Below are 19,257 nucleotides of genomic sequence, written 5' to 3'. Positions count from 1 at the left end.
CTCAAAACCACTCTCAGCTCCTTTCCCTGATATAATATGCTCAAATCCCTCAGGAGAAAGTGGGGAAAATCAGGAAGGGAGATGGCCTGCCAACTATTTCTTCTAGAGGCCCCAAGGCAAGGGAGCACAAAAACTTGGCACCTGCTGGAATGCTGAGCAATATACAAAGAAAACAAAGACAACCACTTCATTCAATAAATTTTCCCACCTAGTACCTGAACTTTCTAGCCCCAAAGCAAGTTCAGGCCTGATATTCCAAACTTACAAGTACAGACTGTCCCTTCACACCTCAATGGGTCCTGGCGTTCAGGTGTCCTCGGAAAACCTCCGAAGGGAGGTCAGGGTTCTGGTGACAAAGAAGGGAGGTACATGATTCAGCCTTCCCTGGGACACCAGGTTCCAATAAAAGTGACTCACGGACTTGGCTTGTAAGCAACTTTGCTAATCACTTTGACAAACCACTATTCCCTACCAGCTGCCACTCCAGGAGGACTCCCAGCATTTCTGTGATATGTATGAAGAACACCTACCAGCCAGTTTCCATTTCCCCACAAAAGCCTGCTTTGCTTCTGCTTTGGGAGAATTGCTTAAGCTGTGTGGAACGTGAGCCATAATTCCCAGAATGGGAGAACATAGGCCACTTTAGTTGTGAACTTGTCTCCAATTCCCCAGCCTCAAAAGGCCTCATCCCTCCTGAGTTCAAAGCACACACTCAACAGTGCCTGCTATTCATGTCATCGTTGGACTCTTGGCCCATCTCAGGCCCCTTAGGCATAGCACTGGCTTCAAGCATAGTTCCTGTACCACCTGCCCCCAAGTAGGATGGCCAGGCTTACTGGAAGAGAATGTTCTCTATGCAAGGCAATTTGAGATAGGAAAAGTCATTCTTGGAGGGTAGAGACTGGGTGGACATTAGAGCCTGGGAAATGCAAAGGGTTTGTGCTGGGAAATTGCTCTTGTAAAGAGTGCATGGGAGGCAGGTGTCTTTTGCCCAGACTTATTCGCTCAAGTGGAAAATAGAGACCATCATCCAGGGTGATTTCTTGCTCCTTATCTCTGCACCCACCAACCTTTGACAAGACCACTTTTTTTAAGTTTATTTAAGCAATCTCTACACCCAATGTAGGGCTCAAACTCATGACCCCGAGATCAAGAGTCACGTGTTCTTTTGACTGAGTCAGCCAGGCACCCCAAAGACATCATTTTTTATGCCCACAAACATCATGCAGGAAAGACTCAACCAAGCCTTATAAAATGGATGAATTAGTGAAACTCACTCTCGGGAGTTTGGCCACATTTTGACTAATTTTCCCCACAGCTCTAGAGAAAAAAGTATATTCTAAAATAGCCCTCTCCGGGGCACCTGGCTGGCTCAGTCGGTGGAGCATGCGACTTGATCTCAGGGTTGTGAGTTCAAGCCCCACGTTGGGTGTAGAGACTACTTAAAGATAAAGATCTTTAGAAAGAAATAGTCCTCTCATTCCACAGAGCTGTACAAAGCCTGCTTGCTTAACTGACTTTATCTTCTTTCTGCAAGTGGCAATGACTTACCCCTTATGTTATGTAAGGGGAAGAAAGTCTCAGTTTCTGTTCTGTGACAGTAAATTTACTCTTTATTAATAGATCTGTGATTATTCCCTTATGAGCCAGCATGTGTTTGGTCTGTGGGAAAAACTGAGCAGAAATTTCTAGAGAAGGAGAGGGCAACCATTGTTATGGTACTTTGTTGAGCGCTGGCAGAAATGATCCTGAAAGTTCATCAGTCCTCTTCATGGATGAGGATGATGATAATGATGATGATGATGATAAAAATAATCACAGTAGCTGGCATTTCATGAGCATTTAGTATGGGCCAGGAATATGGATTCTACCCTTTAATCCTCAAAACCACCCTTTGGAATTCTGCTATTGCCATCCCCCCACCTTTTTTCTTCCAGGTGAGGGAATTAAGGATAAGTTAATCATCCAAGGCGACCCACCCAGGAAGTGATGAAGTCAGGATGCAAGCCTTGGTGGAGAGACCCCAGTGCTCACACCCCTAACCCCTCTCCCACCTCCTTTGGCAAAGCCTCTGATCTACCAGACCGACGGCTGGCAGGCCGAGACCCAACACCAACAGCAGGAGAGATATCTGGTCCTTCCTGGAATGAGAGTGCATGAAGCTAAATATCTGAATTTTCCTGACTCCTTCCAGCTTGTAGGTTAGTAAGAAATACCTGCAGGGCGCCTGGGTGGCTCAGTTGGTCAGGCATCTGCCTTCTGCTCAGGTCATGATCCCAGGGTTCTGGGATCGAGTCCAGCATCGGGCTCCCTGTTCAGCAAGGAACCTGCTTCTCCCTCTGCCTGCCACTCTTCCTACTTGTACATTCTCTCTCTCTGACAAATAAATAAATAAATAAAATCTTAAAAAAAAAAAAAGAAACATCTGCATTGTATAAAAATGAGGACACCGCTACACGCCAGGTGAGCCCAGAATGGCAGCGTTTCAAGGGCTCAGTCAAGAATGGGAGGAATCAGATGTTTTCTGAATTCCTCATGTTCCGGAAGAAAAGCAAATCCCCCTACTTAAATCCCATCATGGACAAATAGGGAATTCCAGCTTCAAGAATGTGTTTAGAAGTCTTAGACAACGTAGAATTAAAATGTGATGGGTGACATCCCAAACCTTGAAAAATATAAAAATGACACAGAATAAAAAATGGACAAAGAAACATGATGCAAATGCAAACTAAATGAGAGACTGTCATTATTCTAAATAAAGTAGAATTCAAGAAAAAAAAACTCAATTGAAAAAAGGCACATCATTTATGACTGCACTATAACAAATATTATCTTTTATGTATCGAATAACATGGAAAAGTGCAAACTGCTGAAAATGAAGGAAAAGATGACAAAAATAGAATAAAAATAAGAGAGTTTAAAATATTTCTATCATTATGTGACAAATCAAGCCTGCACTAAAGGTAAGAGAAGCAAGGAAAAGGGGAACTGAAAATAAGTAATAAGATGAGGTTGGATTCAGAAGGGTATTTGTTAAGATCTGTTTCTGGGCCCAGCCCCGCAATTCTAAAGGATACACTCCACGCCTCTCTTCTCTTATGTATAAGAGAAGCAAAGATGTAGCAAAGATCTTTGTACACCTATACTTACATACCAGTGTCCTCATTTCCTGGAGGTGGATTACCAAATGTGAGATTTCATGACCAAATGTAAATGTTTTTCGTTGTAATGGATACATCCGAATTGCATTCCTAAAGACTGCAGCGACTCATTATTCCTACCACCTCATCAATGCTTTATGTTCTGCCAATGTCAGTGGAAAATGGTATCTCCTAATTGCCTTAATTTGTATTACATTGTCTTCCATATTTATTGGGCATTTGCATTTTTTATAAATTGCCTAGTTATGTCCTTACCCATTTAAAATTTGATTTTTTTTTCTATCAATCTGTAGGAGCTCTTTGTATATTAGAACATTAAATCTCTATTACATGTATTACTAGCTGGGAGTCTTTTGACTTTGATTTTGGTGTTTTTCAAGATACAAAAAACTTTTTTAATGTAGCCAACAATGTCTATGTTTTCCTTTATAAATTGTGGGTTTTCTAATTTGTTTAAGAATTCTCCACTTATCCCCGTGTATGTATGTATTCTCCTAAATTTTCTTTTTTTTGCATTTAAAACTTTAACCCATCTGAGATACACTTTTTGTATGTGATGCGTGAGGAAGAAGTCCAACCTCATTTTCCTCATGATGCACAGTTGGATTCTTTTCCCACTTAATTTGACGTCCACCTTTGTCCTATATTAACTATCTACATGCACCCAAGGTTATTTCTGGACTCAATTATGTTTCTCTGATCTATGTATAGGTTTTTGTGTCAAGTTCATAGTGTTTTTATCGCCATTGTTTCATAGAATTTTAAAAGGTGTTAAGTAGGGCCACCTGGGGGGCTCAGTCAGTTCAGAGTCTGACTCTTGGTTTTGGCTCAGGTCATGATCTCAGGGTCGTAGGATTAAGCCCCCTGTCCGGCTCTGTGCTCAGTTGTGGAGTCTGCTTGACATTCTGTCTCTCCCTCCCCCTCTGCCTCTCTCCCCGCTCTTGCACACACTCTCTCTCTCTCAAAATAAAAAACAAAAATAAAATTTAAAAGGTGTTAAGTAACTACAGGTCAAGCAAAATGAAGAGTGAGAAGCTACCGGATATGGATTTGAGTCCCCAAACCATGATCACCCTTGTAAGTACAGTTTCCAGGAAGATAGGAGATGGACGCTAGCTTTAGCGATGTTTGGGAAAGAGTGGAAAGTACATGTTGTGCTCTTGAAGAATTCAGCAGTGAGAGGATGCGAGAAGGAGGTACAGTAGATTGAAGGAAAAAAAAAAAAAAAAAAAAAGGTGCTGTACACCTGAAACTAATATAATACCGCATGTCAACTACACTTCGATTATAAATAAATAGATAATAATATCAACTACATTCTCCCTATTGGTAAAAACAGATGAAATTCATTTTTTCTCTGTAAAATACAATTCTGAGGATAGACACTGGGGGAGGAGGCCAATGCAAGGCACTGGATTCTGAGGCATCACAGAGACTCTGCTTCCTAATAACTAAGGTAGCAGCAATGGTTTTACCTAGTATTTGCCTGTTCCCTTTTCTTCTGCTCCAAAGAAGAAACCAGCTAATCTGCGTTCCTGCACTCAGGGGCATGCACAGTAGAGTTAGCTGAGGAGTTTAAAAAAAAAAAAAAAAGGCAATGCCCAGGTGATACTCTAGGCCAATTAAATCAGTCATATGAGACCTGAGCATGAGTATTTTATTTTAAAGATTTTATCTATTTATCTGAGAGAGAAAGAGTGCAAGAGAGGGAGCATAAGAGTGAGCGGGTGGGGCAGAGGGAGAGGCAGAAGCAGACTCCCCCCTGAGCAGGGAGCCCGATGAGGGGCTCGATCCCAGGACCCCAGGATCATTACCTGAGCCAAAGGCAGATGCTTCACCGACTGAGCCACCCAGGTGCCCCTGAGCATGAATATTTTTTGAAGCTTCCCAGATGATTTCAGTGTCTAGCAAAGCTTGTGAACCACTGATCTGGAGCTTCCGAATCAGCCGACAACACAATGCTGTTTTCTGAAACTGGTACATGTGAGCCTTGGCAAGGTCCAGTGTGAAAAAATATTAGAGACAGAAGACCAACACTCCTTCATGTGACAGGGCATATTCTCTGTAGGCCGCTTTACTTAGGATGTCCTTCAAGGAGAATGCTAATGATACCTTGAATTGAGGTGCTTTCCCAGGTATTTCTAACATAGGCAAGACTCAGAAAGGCACAACAGTGTTTGCATAATAGGGTGTTTTGGTCACAGTGCAGTGGGAAAAAAAAAGATTAAAACATCACAGGAAATGAAACAGAAGCTACTCCTGAGATGAAGTTGAATGTGAGAATTTAATTACTAAGAGCAAGAAGGGGGTTGTTCATTTAGGAGTTTCCTAGGAGGTGAACTCATTTCTTTGTCAACTCTCCAGTGGCTGGAATGCTGTTTAAACTAATGGCCAAGAGGAATTTAAAAATTAACTGTACTATAAACTGTTTCGACATACAAGCACCTAGAACAAACACATATTCACACCCACCCTAAGGTCAAAGTTTGCAAAACTAAAAAGATATTTACTGGGAAACAAAATGAATCGTATTGAAATTTGGAAAATAGAACACCAGGGTGTCACCCTGACATTTGAGAAGCAAAAAGAAGTATTTGCTAGTGTTTGATTTTTATTCCTAGGGGCCGTCTTTTTGTGATCTCTTAACTAGAGAACAGGACGTTGAGTTCATCATCCAGAAACTCCTCTCAAATGAGACAAATGTCTGCACTTATGGAACACTGTATTCAAAATAATTTCCTAGCTCAAGATTGAGAGTACAAAGCCCTGGTTTGGAATCCCAGCTCTGTTAGGTAATCGTAGGTGACCTTGGATAATGATTTAACCACTCTAAATCTCAGTTTTGTCATCTTTAAAATAGGGATGATGATGATTATGATGATGAAGACAGACACCTACAACATGAGTTGTTTACAAAGGGTTTAGCTCTATGCCCAGCACAGGGTAAGCATTCGATAGATCATAATCATTCTTCTAGTCATATTCTATTTATAAACTAAGAGATTTAGAAGTGTCCCTGTCATTATCTGATATGTAAAGATCATACAGAAATAGCTGAAATGTTCTGGCCTGAATAAAGGACACATGGTTTCATTTAGAGATGCACTATTCTGAATCTTCATTTGTGATTCTGACCCCTCAGCTGGGACCACTCTCCTTTGATGCAGTGCTCCTGTCTCTTAGCTACCCTAGTGCCCCCTCTCCAGTAAAAAACTAAAAATACACTGAGTAAACAGAGTACAAGCTATTGGTTTATTTTTAAATTTTCTAGATTCCCTTGGGAATCTAACCATCTCCCATTGGCAAATCAGCTCACTCTGAAGAATACAGCCAGATAGAATGCCATGTGGAATAAACTGAGAATCCCATGACCCAACGCCAGTCTCTAGCTCACGACTCAGTGCAGTGCTGCAGGTCTCAAGGGAAGGAAATTCCAAAGGTTCCCACCAGTATGAGTTCTGAAGGCATGGACAAGCTTCTGGAAGAATAAGAAACACTCCCCCAGAGAGCCCATTGGCCCACCACTGATTGCTAAGGTATGTGGTGTTGCAGGAGAGACTGCCCTGCCAAGCACACCATTTCTTCATTGTTTCCTCTCACACTGGGGCAATGTCTAAGGGCAAAGCCTACCTCACAATCACGGAGAATACTAAATAATCCTGTCTGACATAACTGGAAAACTAGATGGAAAGAGATTCCTCGGTTACTTAAAATGTTCTAGGTTAGGGAAAGAAGGAATTCTTGCCAGTTAAAAAATACCAATATACTTCTGTCTTCAACAGACAACGCACAAGAGAAAACTAGAGACATCAAAACTGATTTTTAAAAGGTCCTAGGGGCGCCTGGGTGACGCTATTGGTTAAGCATCCGACTCTTGGTTTCAGCTCGGGTCATGATCTCAGGGTCGTGGGATCGAGCCCCGCACAGGGCTCCGTGCTCAGCACAGAGTCTGCTTCAGAGTCTCTCTCCCTCTCCCTCTGTCCCTCCTGCTGGTGCTCTCTCACTCTCTCTCTCTTTCTCTCAAATGGATAAATAAATCTTAAAAAAAATTTTTTTAAATAAAAGGTTCTATATAAAGTATTAGCAAATAGAATCTAGGAGTAGATTTAAACAGCAAAACACCATGACTGTGAGTGTGTATTCCAATAATGCAAAGGTAGCTAAATATTAGGAAATCTATATTAATATTCACCAAAGGGGGAGGAGGCATATGATCCTATGGTAGATATCAACAATTCTTAACATTTAGTGTCCTCTCCTGATAAAGGCTCTTGGTGAAATGGGATTCAGTGAATGACTTCCTTAATATCAAGATATATCTTAAACCAAAAGTCGATATCATCCTTGGTGATAATGTCTATGACAGTGTTTTTATGTGATAGATATTCCAATTAGACAAGAGAACAAAATAAGAGGTTTAAATATTGGAATGAAGAAAACAAATTATCATTATTTGCAGATAATATAAAGTCTAAGATTCAGCAGAAAATTATTGAAAAGTAAAAGTCCAAAAAGTTTTCATGATATATTAATATTCAAAAATCACAAGTCTCACAGTGTATTAAAATATAACCCCAAATCAATCAATTTGTAAAAATATAAAAACATAAAATTACACAAATAAATTTGAATGATCTGAAAAAGCAGAAAACTCCCAAGAAATATAAAATAATAGGTGACTAAGTCAAAAGGCATATGCTGTGAATAAATATTCAGTATGGTTGTAAAAACATAAATTCTTCCAAAATAATCTAGAAAATCATCTTATTTGTGGTCAAAATCCCAACATGATATTTGTGGGAGGGAGCATTTTAAAAAAGCATCCCAACCCATGACTGGGAAAAGATAATCACATAAATAATTGTGATATTATCACTGCGATGAATAGTAGGAGAGATAAACACAGGTTTGGTGCAAAATATTTTAAATAAAATGTGGGCTCTTGTTTCATTCATTACTCAAATTCCAAACACAACAAATGTTTTAAAGTAAAAACTAAAATTATGTAAGACCTAGAAGAAAGACTGCACAACTACTTCTATAATCTTGGATGGAAGGTGTTTCTGAGCACATCATGAAAACTAGCAATCACAAACAAACGATTGATAACCTCGACTGTGAACAATGAGAACTTTCCAATGGCAACAACAAAGAGAAGCCTATAAATAAAGCTGAAAGACAAAGGACAAATGTGGGAAAATATGTGTAATACGGATGACAATCTGCTGTTACTCTAATATAAAGAGTTGGGCAATTAAGAATAAATCATTCCTCCTTCCAAGTAAAAAAAAAAAGAACCAATAGGTTCGTCAAAAGACAGAAAATGAAAATAGTAACTCGAAAAGATACATGCACCCCTATGTTTATAGCAGCAGTATTTACAATAGTCAAGATAGAGAAGTAGCCCGAGTGTTCATCATAGATGAATGAATAAAGAAGATGTGGGATATTTACACAATGGACTATTACTCAGCCATAAAAAAAGAATGAAAAAATGAACAATGTGGATAGAACTAGAGGGTATTCTGCTAAGCAAAATAAGTCAGTCAGAGAAAGACAAAATACCACATGATTTCACTCATATGTGGAATTTAAGAAACAAAACAAAGAAAAAGACAAACAACAAAAAAGTATAGTTTCTACAGCTGATAAATTTTTTCTCCTGACTCAACTGGCCTCTGAAGAAGGGAAGACGTATGACCAACAGCAGTTCCTACTACTCACTCCTACCAGGATTCTCCCAGCTCCCTTCACACACACACACACACCCCACCTTGGGCAGTTTATTGAGGAATCACACCTGCGTCCTTGTAGCATGTTCCTTCCTAGTGTACTGCTCAGCTGTTTCTAAGCTTTCTGTTCTTTCTGAATCAGAATACTGCCCATGAATGTGGTCGTGGAGGGGGCAGTTCTCTTCAAAATGGAATCAGTACATAGAGAAGCATGGCTGCCTATTACCTAGTTCAAGTTATAGGAAGGGCTCTCTTCCCTTTGCACAAGGGCTCCGTGTTTGTGAAACAAAGCCAGAGTGTGCAGTGAGCTGATTCCGCCACTAGGCTGTTTGTCTTCGCCTTTGCCGGTGCTAGGAAATCCCCTTCCTTGCCCAATTTTGTCAGTCTTCATGGGTGATTTAGCAAGAGGTTCTAATTATGAGTGACTGCACTGGAGGCCACCCGTGAACCATATGCTGTCACATAACGACTTGTCTATTCACAGTGACAAAAATTCCACAGAATACATATGATCATAGAACACAGTCCCTGTGTCTACAGACACTGTGGGAGCCAACACTGACTCCAATGCGTGGCTGCTCAAAATACTGTTAGAGTCTCTCTTCGGGGATTGCCATCAGAGCCTGCAGTACATTGTTTCTGGGATCCTGAGTCCACAAGTGAAATCCTTTGTGGATTGTATTCGAGTTTTGGGAAGAGGGAAAAGCCATTTGTCACATTCTCCAATTTATAAAAGGAATGTGCAACTGGTTAAGTTTTAATGATATCTTATATGCATATAGGATGCTTTCATCATATAGTCACACAGAGACAGAGAAAACTATAAGGTAGCAAGACTAGTTGATGCTCTGTTATAGATCATTAACACATTCTGAAGGCAATTCCCAAAGGGGATTTCTAAAGATTTTTTTTAAACACTAATAGCATCACAAGTGAGTAATCTGACTTGTTTTGGGGAAAACCATAAATATCTGGTTTTTGGGGAAAAGTCACATGAGAGTATTCAGTTTGTCTAGCTGATGTTTTCTTCTTTCTATGTTATTTTGAAAGGCTTAATAAGCAAATCTTCCCCTTCATCTACCTACTTCCCTGCACCCTCCAACAACAGCCAATCCAGTGCACCATCACCTTCATTTTTTCTTTCATAACATCGCCCTTACATTGGACCTTCCTCTCTAGTTCCTCCATTGTGATCTTTAACATCTCTCTCATTGAAATTTCATGCCTTTGTTCACTTTCTTATACCCCTGCCCCTGTTACTGGAAATTCCCCCCTAGTCTTCTCTGCCTGACAAAACCCTCCTAACCGTCCAAGGTCCAGCCCCGAATCCACCTGACTAGTGGGCTTGCTGGCCTCCTGCTTTGCTCCCTGTCGTTCTGCTTGTCACTCTGAACCACTGTGTAGTGTAGGAACTACATCCCGGGTGGCACTCAGTCAGACATCAGTTGGGTATTGTGAAATGAAGGTTGGACTGATTTCTCAGTCACAGGAGAAATTAGGGGTCAAAATGAAAGGGGGAAAAATCAGTTTGTTTCAGTTGGACTAACATCCAATTTGCTCAGAATGAATGATAAATTAACAACAGAGGGGACTGAATTTTACACTTGCAGTCTCATTACTTTTAAACTGTTTGGGGAAGCTTCCCAGGCACACTCCATATGGGGGGACACACATCAAGTCCTCCTTTGGGTTGAGGAAATAGGACTCAGAGAGATATGATCAATTGGAAGTCATCAATTAGAGAAGACTAGTGGTAGGCAAAAAATAATAATAATATCTGGGAATAGAGAAATTGAAGACGCACACTGTGTGAGCCAGGATGAAAATCACACCTCATCTTTAGATGAGGGGGGGCAGAGGGAGAAGAAAACATTGGTCAGCTCTCTGATGTGTTCACCTGGCTCCCAACTCCAATGTTCTCAGGTTCTTCATTGGTTGCTCCATTTTTGGCAGTGCAAGAAAAACTAAACTACAGGTATGACTTCCAGAGAAAAACAGGGGCAGACTTGTTGTGAATTGTCTGATCATTTTTCCCCCTTGTACGAGAAGCTTACAAGTTTTTCTTACTGATGGTTAAGACTTTCACATAGTAGGCCTCTTAACTCTTTTGTTAACCATGTTTATTGCAAACAAGTTTTTCCCAAATGGTTAGACATTTATTCCTATGCTTCCCTAATAATCCATCTTTCCCCACTAATTTGAAATGGCCACCAAAGCTTTATACTTAGCAAGGAGGATGGCCAATAATGCAGGGCTCCAAATGTCACACAGGCTGTAAAGGTGGGCTCAAAGGCGGACCCCGAGCGTTCCAAACCAATTGGACAATGACATTCAGGAAACTAGCAGTTAAAAACCAATCAAACAAACAAAAACCTGTGGTGATTCAGCAGGTTTATTCCTGGGAATAAAAAATAATAATAATCTACATACTTAGAGTCTTAGCTATGTGGCCTATTTGGAGCATTTCCAAAAATACAGTGTAACAGACTAATTTAAGCTTAAATTTCTTTCACTGTGTATCAAACCCCATCCCTTTGTGTTACGGTTTAAAAAAAAAAGTTTTCTTTCACTATAAGCATTTACTATAAATCTTATAAAAATAGATGTAAACAACTCTAATGACCCATCACCACCCTCAGAAGGGTGTCCCTAAGGAGCCTCCTCAGGATTATGGGAATTCACTGAGATCAGAGAATTTTGGAGCCTCCCTGTTGAAATGCTTGCAAGTTGGGTATAGCTGGTCATCCTCCCCTTCAGACTCAAGTCTCAGGCTCTCATTTCACTCAGAAAGTATCTACTCATTAAATAAGTTCTTTTTCCTGTTGCTCAGTTCAAACACCTTATTTTACTTCTGGTTTATCAGCATGCAGCATGGTGGCTGACCAAGCAAGCAATTATGCAAAGCAGAAGTCCTTCGGCAAAAAAAAAAAGTCCATTTGGAAACTGTCAGTTTCCTAAAATGCAGGCTAACTCGCAGTGGCAGATGAGAGGTTCTATGAATCCTACGTTCTTGGGAAACTGGTGAAGTCCCAGGGATTAAGGGCAATGACTGGGTGACCAGCTGATGAAAGCCACATGGGGGATGAAGGGCCAGTTGGCAACCCACCTGCTGGCAGAGGCTGGGGACGATGAGCTGCCTGGTCAACCTTAAAAAGCTAAGTGTGCAGTACGATCAATACAGATCACATTCCAGGCCACCTCCTTAAAGCTGTCTGTCAACTCCCCAAGGCTGTTCAACTTCGTGCATCCTTCCAGGAAGGCGTACTGCCTGTTTCCCTCCAGAAGTGGGTCTCTTTCTTTGATCTCAGTTATAAGCCTTGATCTTTCTATGCTTGGCTCTCACTGAGACTCACTTGCTCTCCCGGCTGTATCTCCACTGTGGCTTCCAGCTCTGCATCTAACTCCAACCCCATCTGCGTGGCCTCTCCATGAGGCCTACAGGGGTCCGTAGGAGCAGCCTGCAGGGAGAGGGAGAGGAAGCCAGAGACGTGGCTGCAGCAATGAGGGGAAAGGGAGGAAAGCGGCTGACACCACAGGTGTGTTACAGCTGGAGACAGAGATATAGTCTTGTGAGATCAGTCTGGGGGGCTGGTCCTTTTGCCTTTGTGGAGTTCCTTCAGTCCCCCTCTAATCCAGTAAATTGTTTCAGATGCACCAAACTCAGACTGATAGACCAGATGGCTATGCATTAATTTTCCAAGAGAAATCCAGTAAGAATACTGATGAACGCAGATCACAGGCAGCCAAGTCAGACTCAGCAGCTCTGCACTCTTGGCGGCAAGCTGGAGACAGGCTGATTCTTGGAGCCTCCCAGCCCTGTGCGCCATCTCCCTTATAGGGCTATGTGCAGTGTGGACAGTACATCCTCTGGCCCAGGACCGGGACATAGCCTTCCTTGTTCAGCTCAGGACTTGCACTGCCCAGCCACTGGCCCTTCCTAGGCTCTGTGATAACAATGCCCCTGTCCTGGGCACTGCCCTTTTTTAACCAGAAAGCAGTACGGTGGAGAGCCTCCCCATGTCCCTGACCATCACCAGCATGGCAGAGCCCCTGCAAACCACAAAGGCCCTGGATTCATCTGGTGCTCATCTCTGTGAGATCCCAAGCCACAGCGATCGCGCCCCAAAATGCCAAGTTCCCTTCGCTCTTGGAACTCAGGCCTCTTTCAGGTTCTTGGGTCCACTCTTCACCGGAAGTCACAGCTGGTGGCTAAGAGCTGTGACTGCTCCCCACCTCAGCCTCAGCCACTCTCTGCCTTACACACTGACTTCCAAGTCCTTGGCTAGGGAGGGTCCTGGGGGCTGGGCGTAACCTTTGTGCTCTCCAGCTCTGATCCCGGGAGCTCTTTCCACCCTCTGGAAGCCTTGAGTCTGGTCAATGTTGCCTTCCCCTGTCTAGCCCACCAAGTCTCAGGATGGCCACCTCCAGGGATCATAGGAGAGAGCTAACCCTCCAGGGCCACACGCTACCTCTCTCAAGTTTGGCAGAGATAGACTTTTTCAGGCCAAGTTCACAAACCCTGAATCCTGCTAACTAACCCAAAGGCTAGGAGATAGGACACATGCCCATGGACCCAGAGAAATGGCGCCCTTTCCGTCCCCCAAATCTCTGTGCCTCACTCAAGTGAACGCATCCAGTCAAAGATGACAAAGCAGCCTTACAGACCCAGGGGCCTTCCTAAAATCTCTGGGCTGTTGGTCATTTCTACTCCCGGCAGCCTTGACACCTCTCCCTAGAGAGAACAGAATTATGCCCTAGGGTTTTGCTATAAGGTCAAAATAGCCCTATCAGAAGGACCCAGGAAATACTGTGGTGAAGTTTAAAGTTTTTTTTCTTTAGCAACATGTGGTAGGCAGAATTCTAAGATGGCCTGCAATCCCTGCCCCCTGGTGTTCACAACCTATATAATCTTCCCCTCCTCTACCCCCACCCCCCCCCCCCCCCCCCCCCCCCGCCCCACCTCATCCTCCCGGTGGGACTTCCTTCTAAACAATAGAATACAGCAAAGGTGAAAGGATTTTGCAGATGTAATTAAGGTTCCCAATTAGTTGATTTTTCGATAGTTAAAAGGGAGAGAGATTGTCCTGGGTGGGCCTGACTTAGATGAAAGCCCTTTAAGAGAGGGACTACGTCCTCCCTGCATAGATTCTCCTCGCTGGCTTGATGAATTAGGCAGCTGTGTTCAGGAAGCCCACAAGGTAGGTGACTGCAGTTGGCCTGTAGTACTGTAGGTGGCATCTAAGACCTGAGCCACCAGCCACCAGCCAGCAAAATGTTGGGATTTTGCCCTACCATACAACCACAAGGAAATGAACACTGCCAACAATCTAAATGCATGGAAGAGAACTTTTCCTCAGTCAAACCTTCAGATGAAAATGCACCCTAGCCAATGCCTTGACTGCAGACTTGTGATACCCTGAGCAGAGAATCCAACTAAACTACACCCGGATCCTGACCCACAGAAACTGGGGCAGAATAAATGTGGACTGTTTTAACCACTACATTTGTGGTCATTTCTTGCACAGCAAACAGAAAACTAATACATGGCTACAAGCATATATAGTCTTTGCTATACTTCTCTTACAAAGAGTTCACGTTCTAGTTTCTGGTTGTCCCCCAAAATCACATGGCCAAAGATTCACAGAAAACTTTTAAGAAAAATCACTCAATCACTACTGTGCAACAAGGAAAAACACACTCAATAAGAAGATGTGTGAAATTTTCAGAAGGCCAAATATATATAAAATTGAAGTGAACAGCTAGCAACAGAATTAAGGAGGAAAATATTTTTGTTTAAAATAATACTTTGGTGGGGCCACCTGGGTGGCTTGGTCGGTTAAGCCCAACTCCTGATTTTCACACCAGTCATGATCTCAGGGTCAGGAGATCGAACCCTGCATCAGGCTCCATGCTCAGCAGGGAGTCTGCTTGAGGAGTCTCTCCCTCTCTCTTTGCCCATCCCCCCACACTTTCTCTCTAAAAGAAATAAATCTTAAAAATAAATAAAATAGGGGTGCCTGGATGGCTCAGTCGTTAAGCGTCTGCCTTCGGCTCAGGTCATGATCCCAGGGTCCTGGGATCGGCTCAGGTCATGATCCCAGGGTCCTGGGATCGAGCTCCACACTGGGCTCCCTGCTCCACGGGAAGCCTCCTTCTCCCTCTCCCACTCCCCCTGCTTGTGTTCCCTCTCTCGCTGTGTCTCTCTCTGTCAAATAAATTAAAATAAATAAAATCTTAAAATAAATAAATAAATAAAATAATACTTTGGTAACAACAAAAGAACTTTGGTAAACTATTTGGGTAAAGGTGGATGCTTACAACATAGATTAGCAAAAAAAAAAAGGACATAGCTAAATTGTTCTATATTTCAGGAATTTAGAAAGTTTGATAAAGAAGAAAGATGGGAAGGGAAGAGAACTTTGAAGAACAGGGATAACTAGTATCCATTTGTAATTTGCATATCTAAAATATAACCCTCTCCGTGGTGGGCAGAATAAGGGCCACCCAAGATGTCCACGTACCAGAAGCTGTGACTATGTTCTCTCCCATAGCAAAAGAAACATTATAGATGTGATTAAGAAACCTGAGGTAGGGAGATTATCCTGGAATTTCCAGGCAGGCCCAAGGTAATCACAAGGATCCTTATAAGTGAAAGAGGTGGGGAGCCAGTCAAGAGTCAGAGAGTGATGTGAAGATGCACCACAGTCGGCTTTGAAGATCAAAGAAAGGCCACAGCTACAGAATGTGGGCAGCCTCCAGCAACTGGAAAAGGCAAAGAAATGTATTCTCCCAAGAGCTTGCAGAAGCATCACAGTTCTGCCCATATGTTGACGTCAGCCCAGAGAGACTCATGACACACTTGTGACTTCCAGAATGGTAAATTAATAAATGTGTGTGCGGTTGTAAGCCACCAAGTTTGTGGCAGTTGGCGACAGCATCAACTGGAAAGTGAAAGATACACTCTCTCTTCATGTTCTCTAAACGCCCAAAGTCCTTAGTAAGACTTTGAGTGGAAATCATGGAAAGGAGCCAAGTTCTACAGGTGGGTCAGCGGGGGTGGAACAGGGACCCCACACAGGAGAGTGAGATGATCCGTCCACTGAAGCAGTTCAGAGGAAGCAGAGACTCGACCCTAGAGTTGATCCCAGGGATGTAACACAAGCACCTCTACTCCCTCATAGAATTTGCCAAAATTGTAAAAGACAGCACTGGATACTCTACCAATTTTGGAATAAGGAGTTAAACCAACCCTACCCAAATCCTCAGTGTCTCGGATTAGGTTGAGAAGGAAGCCACGCTGTCCCTGTCAGGTTTTGATTTGACCCATGTGTAACTGGATAGGAAAGGCCATACTTTTTCTCAAGAAACCTTATTTTTATGTTTTTGAATATACTTATGTTTCAAACCAAAACAAAATGAGAAGATAAACACTCAAAAGACTCCCCTTCACCCTATCCATCCCACCCCATTCTCCCTTGCTCTATTTGTAACCATTTGCATTAATTCATTATTATCCCAGTGTTTATGCGAGACTGAATACATATTTTCATTCTCCTGTCCTACACATAAGATAGGATACCATATACACGCGCAATACATCTTAGAAATCTCTCCATATCAGTGCACAGAGTTCTTCCTCATTCCTTTTTCACGACTGCATGATATTCCACTGTTATGAGGAAGTATCATAGTTCATTTAACTGGTTTCCTCATGAGAGGCATGGGGTTGTTTCTCAGCTTTTGCGACGATAAATGATGTCACAGTGAGTAACTCTGTTCCTGTGTCATTCTGAACGTGTGCAGGGGAGCCCACAAGAAGTGGGACTGACAGGGTTGGGGACAAAGGCAAAGTAAGTATTGCCAGGTTCTGTTCCTTTCCACAGAGGTCGTACCATTCTGTACCCTCACTAAGTGTTCGAGTGCCTCAAAAGAGAGTGAGTTGTTAAAACTTTTGGATTTCCCTCAGATTGATAGGTGAGAAACGTTATCTTACTAACTGGCATTTCTCTTAAAGGTGAGGTTGAGCATCTTTTTTTTTTAATGTTTAAAAGGGCCATTTGCATTTCCTTTTCTGTGAGCTGTAATCTCATATCCTCTGACCCCAAACTGTTCTTTTTGTTTTGACCAAAGTTCCAGAACCTGAAAATAATAGGTTGCAAGTACTTCCATATTCTAAAAGGAGGTTTTTCCCATAGTCTTGCGACCCTTTGCCCAATATCCAGGATATAAAGTGCTTTAAATGGAAAAGGTCAAAAGAAAGGAGTTCTTTGGAGAAAGCTATTGGTGTGCTGAGCATTTTCTATTCCCCCACCACAGTGGCGGCGGCGGCGGGGGGGGGGGAGGGGGCCTTCCTCAGGGAAAGCCTGGAAAGAGAAACTTCAAGGGAGCCCCACACTCAGAGAATCTGACTTGTGTACCCTAAAGCTTTGGAAGACACACTGGCCTGGTAACTGATTCCAAGGTTAACAAACTCAAGGGTCAAGAAGCTGAGGCTGTCAGGCCAGACAGCAGGACAAAAAAAAAGTAAGAAGCACACTGGGAGTGAGCTACACTTTCACTAATGGTAGGACAAAGGGTCAAATGAGTAAGAAAACTAGTCTGTGGCTGGAGCTAGCCGTGAGAGCAGGCAGTCCTCCATTTGGCATGGCAAGGATCTGCGAGTGTCCACAAGTCCAGCAGATACCTTGGAAAGTAATTAGGACTTCGGGGCAAGAAAGCTGCAGTGATGGAGCAGAGGGCACTTCCAGGGGCAGGAGCTGAGGTAGCGACTCGAGAGTCCAGGATAACAAAACATAAAATACCTAGACATACATAAAAATAAGCACAAACTACCTTGTAAGTTGAAAAAGTAGAATACTCTAGAGAGGGGCACACACACAAAAATTAAATGGAGACACATACCATGCTGTGGGGTGGGAGCACTCATTATTTAACACATCTCCCCCCCCCAAAATGTTAAGATTTCAGGGGGGGAACTGACCAAATAATTCTTTAGTTTATGTACAATAAATATGTATCCCTGAACAAATACATAATAAAAGCTGAGGATAATCTGAGAATTAACAGAAAGAGTGGTAACTTACTTTTACTTGGTATGAAAAACCCTATTTTAAAATTACAGCAGGTGATATTGGCACAGAAATACATCAGTAGAACAAAGGGGAACGTTCAGAAATAGACTTTGGTATATGATTCAGTATATAATTCAAATCACTGGGGGAAAAAAGTCAACGAATATTAATAGGACAACTGGCTAAACCATTTAGCAACTTAATAAAAAAGATCCACCCCCCGAATCTCACTGCTTATACTAAAATAAATTTCAGATGGGTTATAGACTTATGTGTTGTTTTTTTTTAACTGTTGATTTAGATTTATTACCTTGAGACTGGAAGGTCCCTCCAAGCATGGCACCAAAGGCAAAATAGATTAGGAAAAGACTGATAAATTTGACTATCCAAATGTAAAGTTTTTGTGTGGCAATGTTTGACACAAACAAGGTCAAAAGGGAGACGATAAATTAGAAAATTTGTTTACAAAATATGACAGCTAGGAAAAAAATTACTATGATACAAAGAGCTTTTCATATCAATAAAAGACAAGCCAAGTACTTGAGAAAAAAAATAATTCACCAAGACAGAATTGCAAATGACCAATCCACATGCAAATATAGAGATATGCAAGTAAAACACTGAGTCATCATTTTTCACCCATCAGATTAATCAAGATGAAACAGGTCAACAGTGCCCAGTGGTGTTTGAGGCTTTCTGCTGGTGAAAATGTCAACTGGTATAAACTTTCTGTTGAGATTCCTCTGACAATATGTAGTAAACACAAAATGTATATCATTTTCAATTTCATTCCCAGGAATTTGATAATTACATGCATATGAATTGTATAAGGATAGCAAACGTCTGGAAACATTCTAAATGCACCATGCACAGAAGAGTATTGGTTAAAGAAACTACAGCACAAACTTTTAACATAGTCACTATTGACATAAAAAATAAATAAATAAATGTGCCCAGGAAGGAAAGAAACAATAGTACAAAACATGTGTAGTTGAACCCCACTCTGGTAACCCTGAGTTGTGCCCCAAAAGTATGGATATGCACCGAAATGATTCATTCATTCCCTTTCTCAAACAATGAGCACACTGCTTTTTTAAACTGATTTGCTTCAATGTATCACCCGCCCGCAAACTTGGGCGCAGAAAAAGCCACACCCTCTTTCCTCTCCCATATCATGCACTTCAGTTCAGTGACAATGGTTGTGGCAGGCAGAAGGCCCCCTAACACACTATTTGATTGACTACTACTACTGATACTGGTTTTCCCTCAGATGAATAGAATGGAAAAACAGGC

The sequence above is a fragment of the Callorhinus ursinus genome, unplaced genomic scaffold (genome assembly GCF_003265705.2).
Source record: "Callorhinus ursinus isolate GAN/ISIS: 27379988/994484 unplaced genomic scaffold, GSC_fseal_2.0 scaffold24, whole genome shotgun sequence".
NCBI classification, from domain to species: Eukaryota; Metazoa; Chordata; class Mammalia; order Carnivora; family Otariidae; genus Callorhinus; species Callorhinus ursinus.
The sequence above is the reverse complement of the archived record's forward strand: the minus strand, read 5'-3'. Positions refer to the sequence as shown.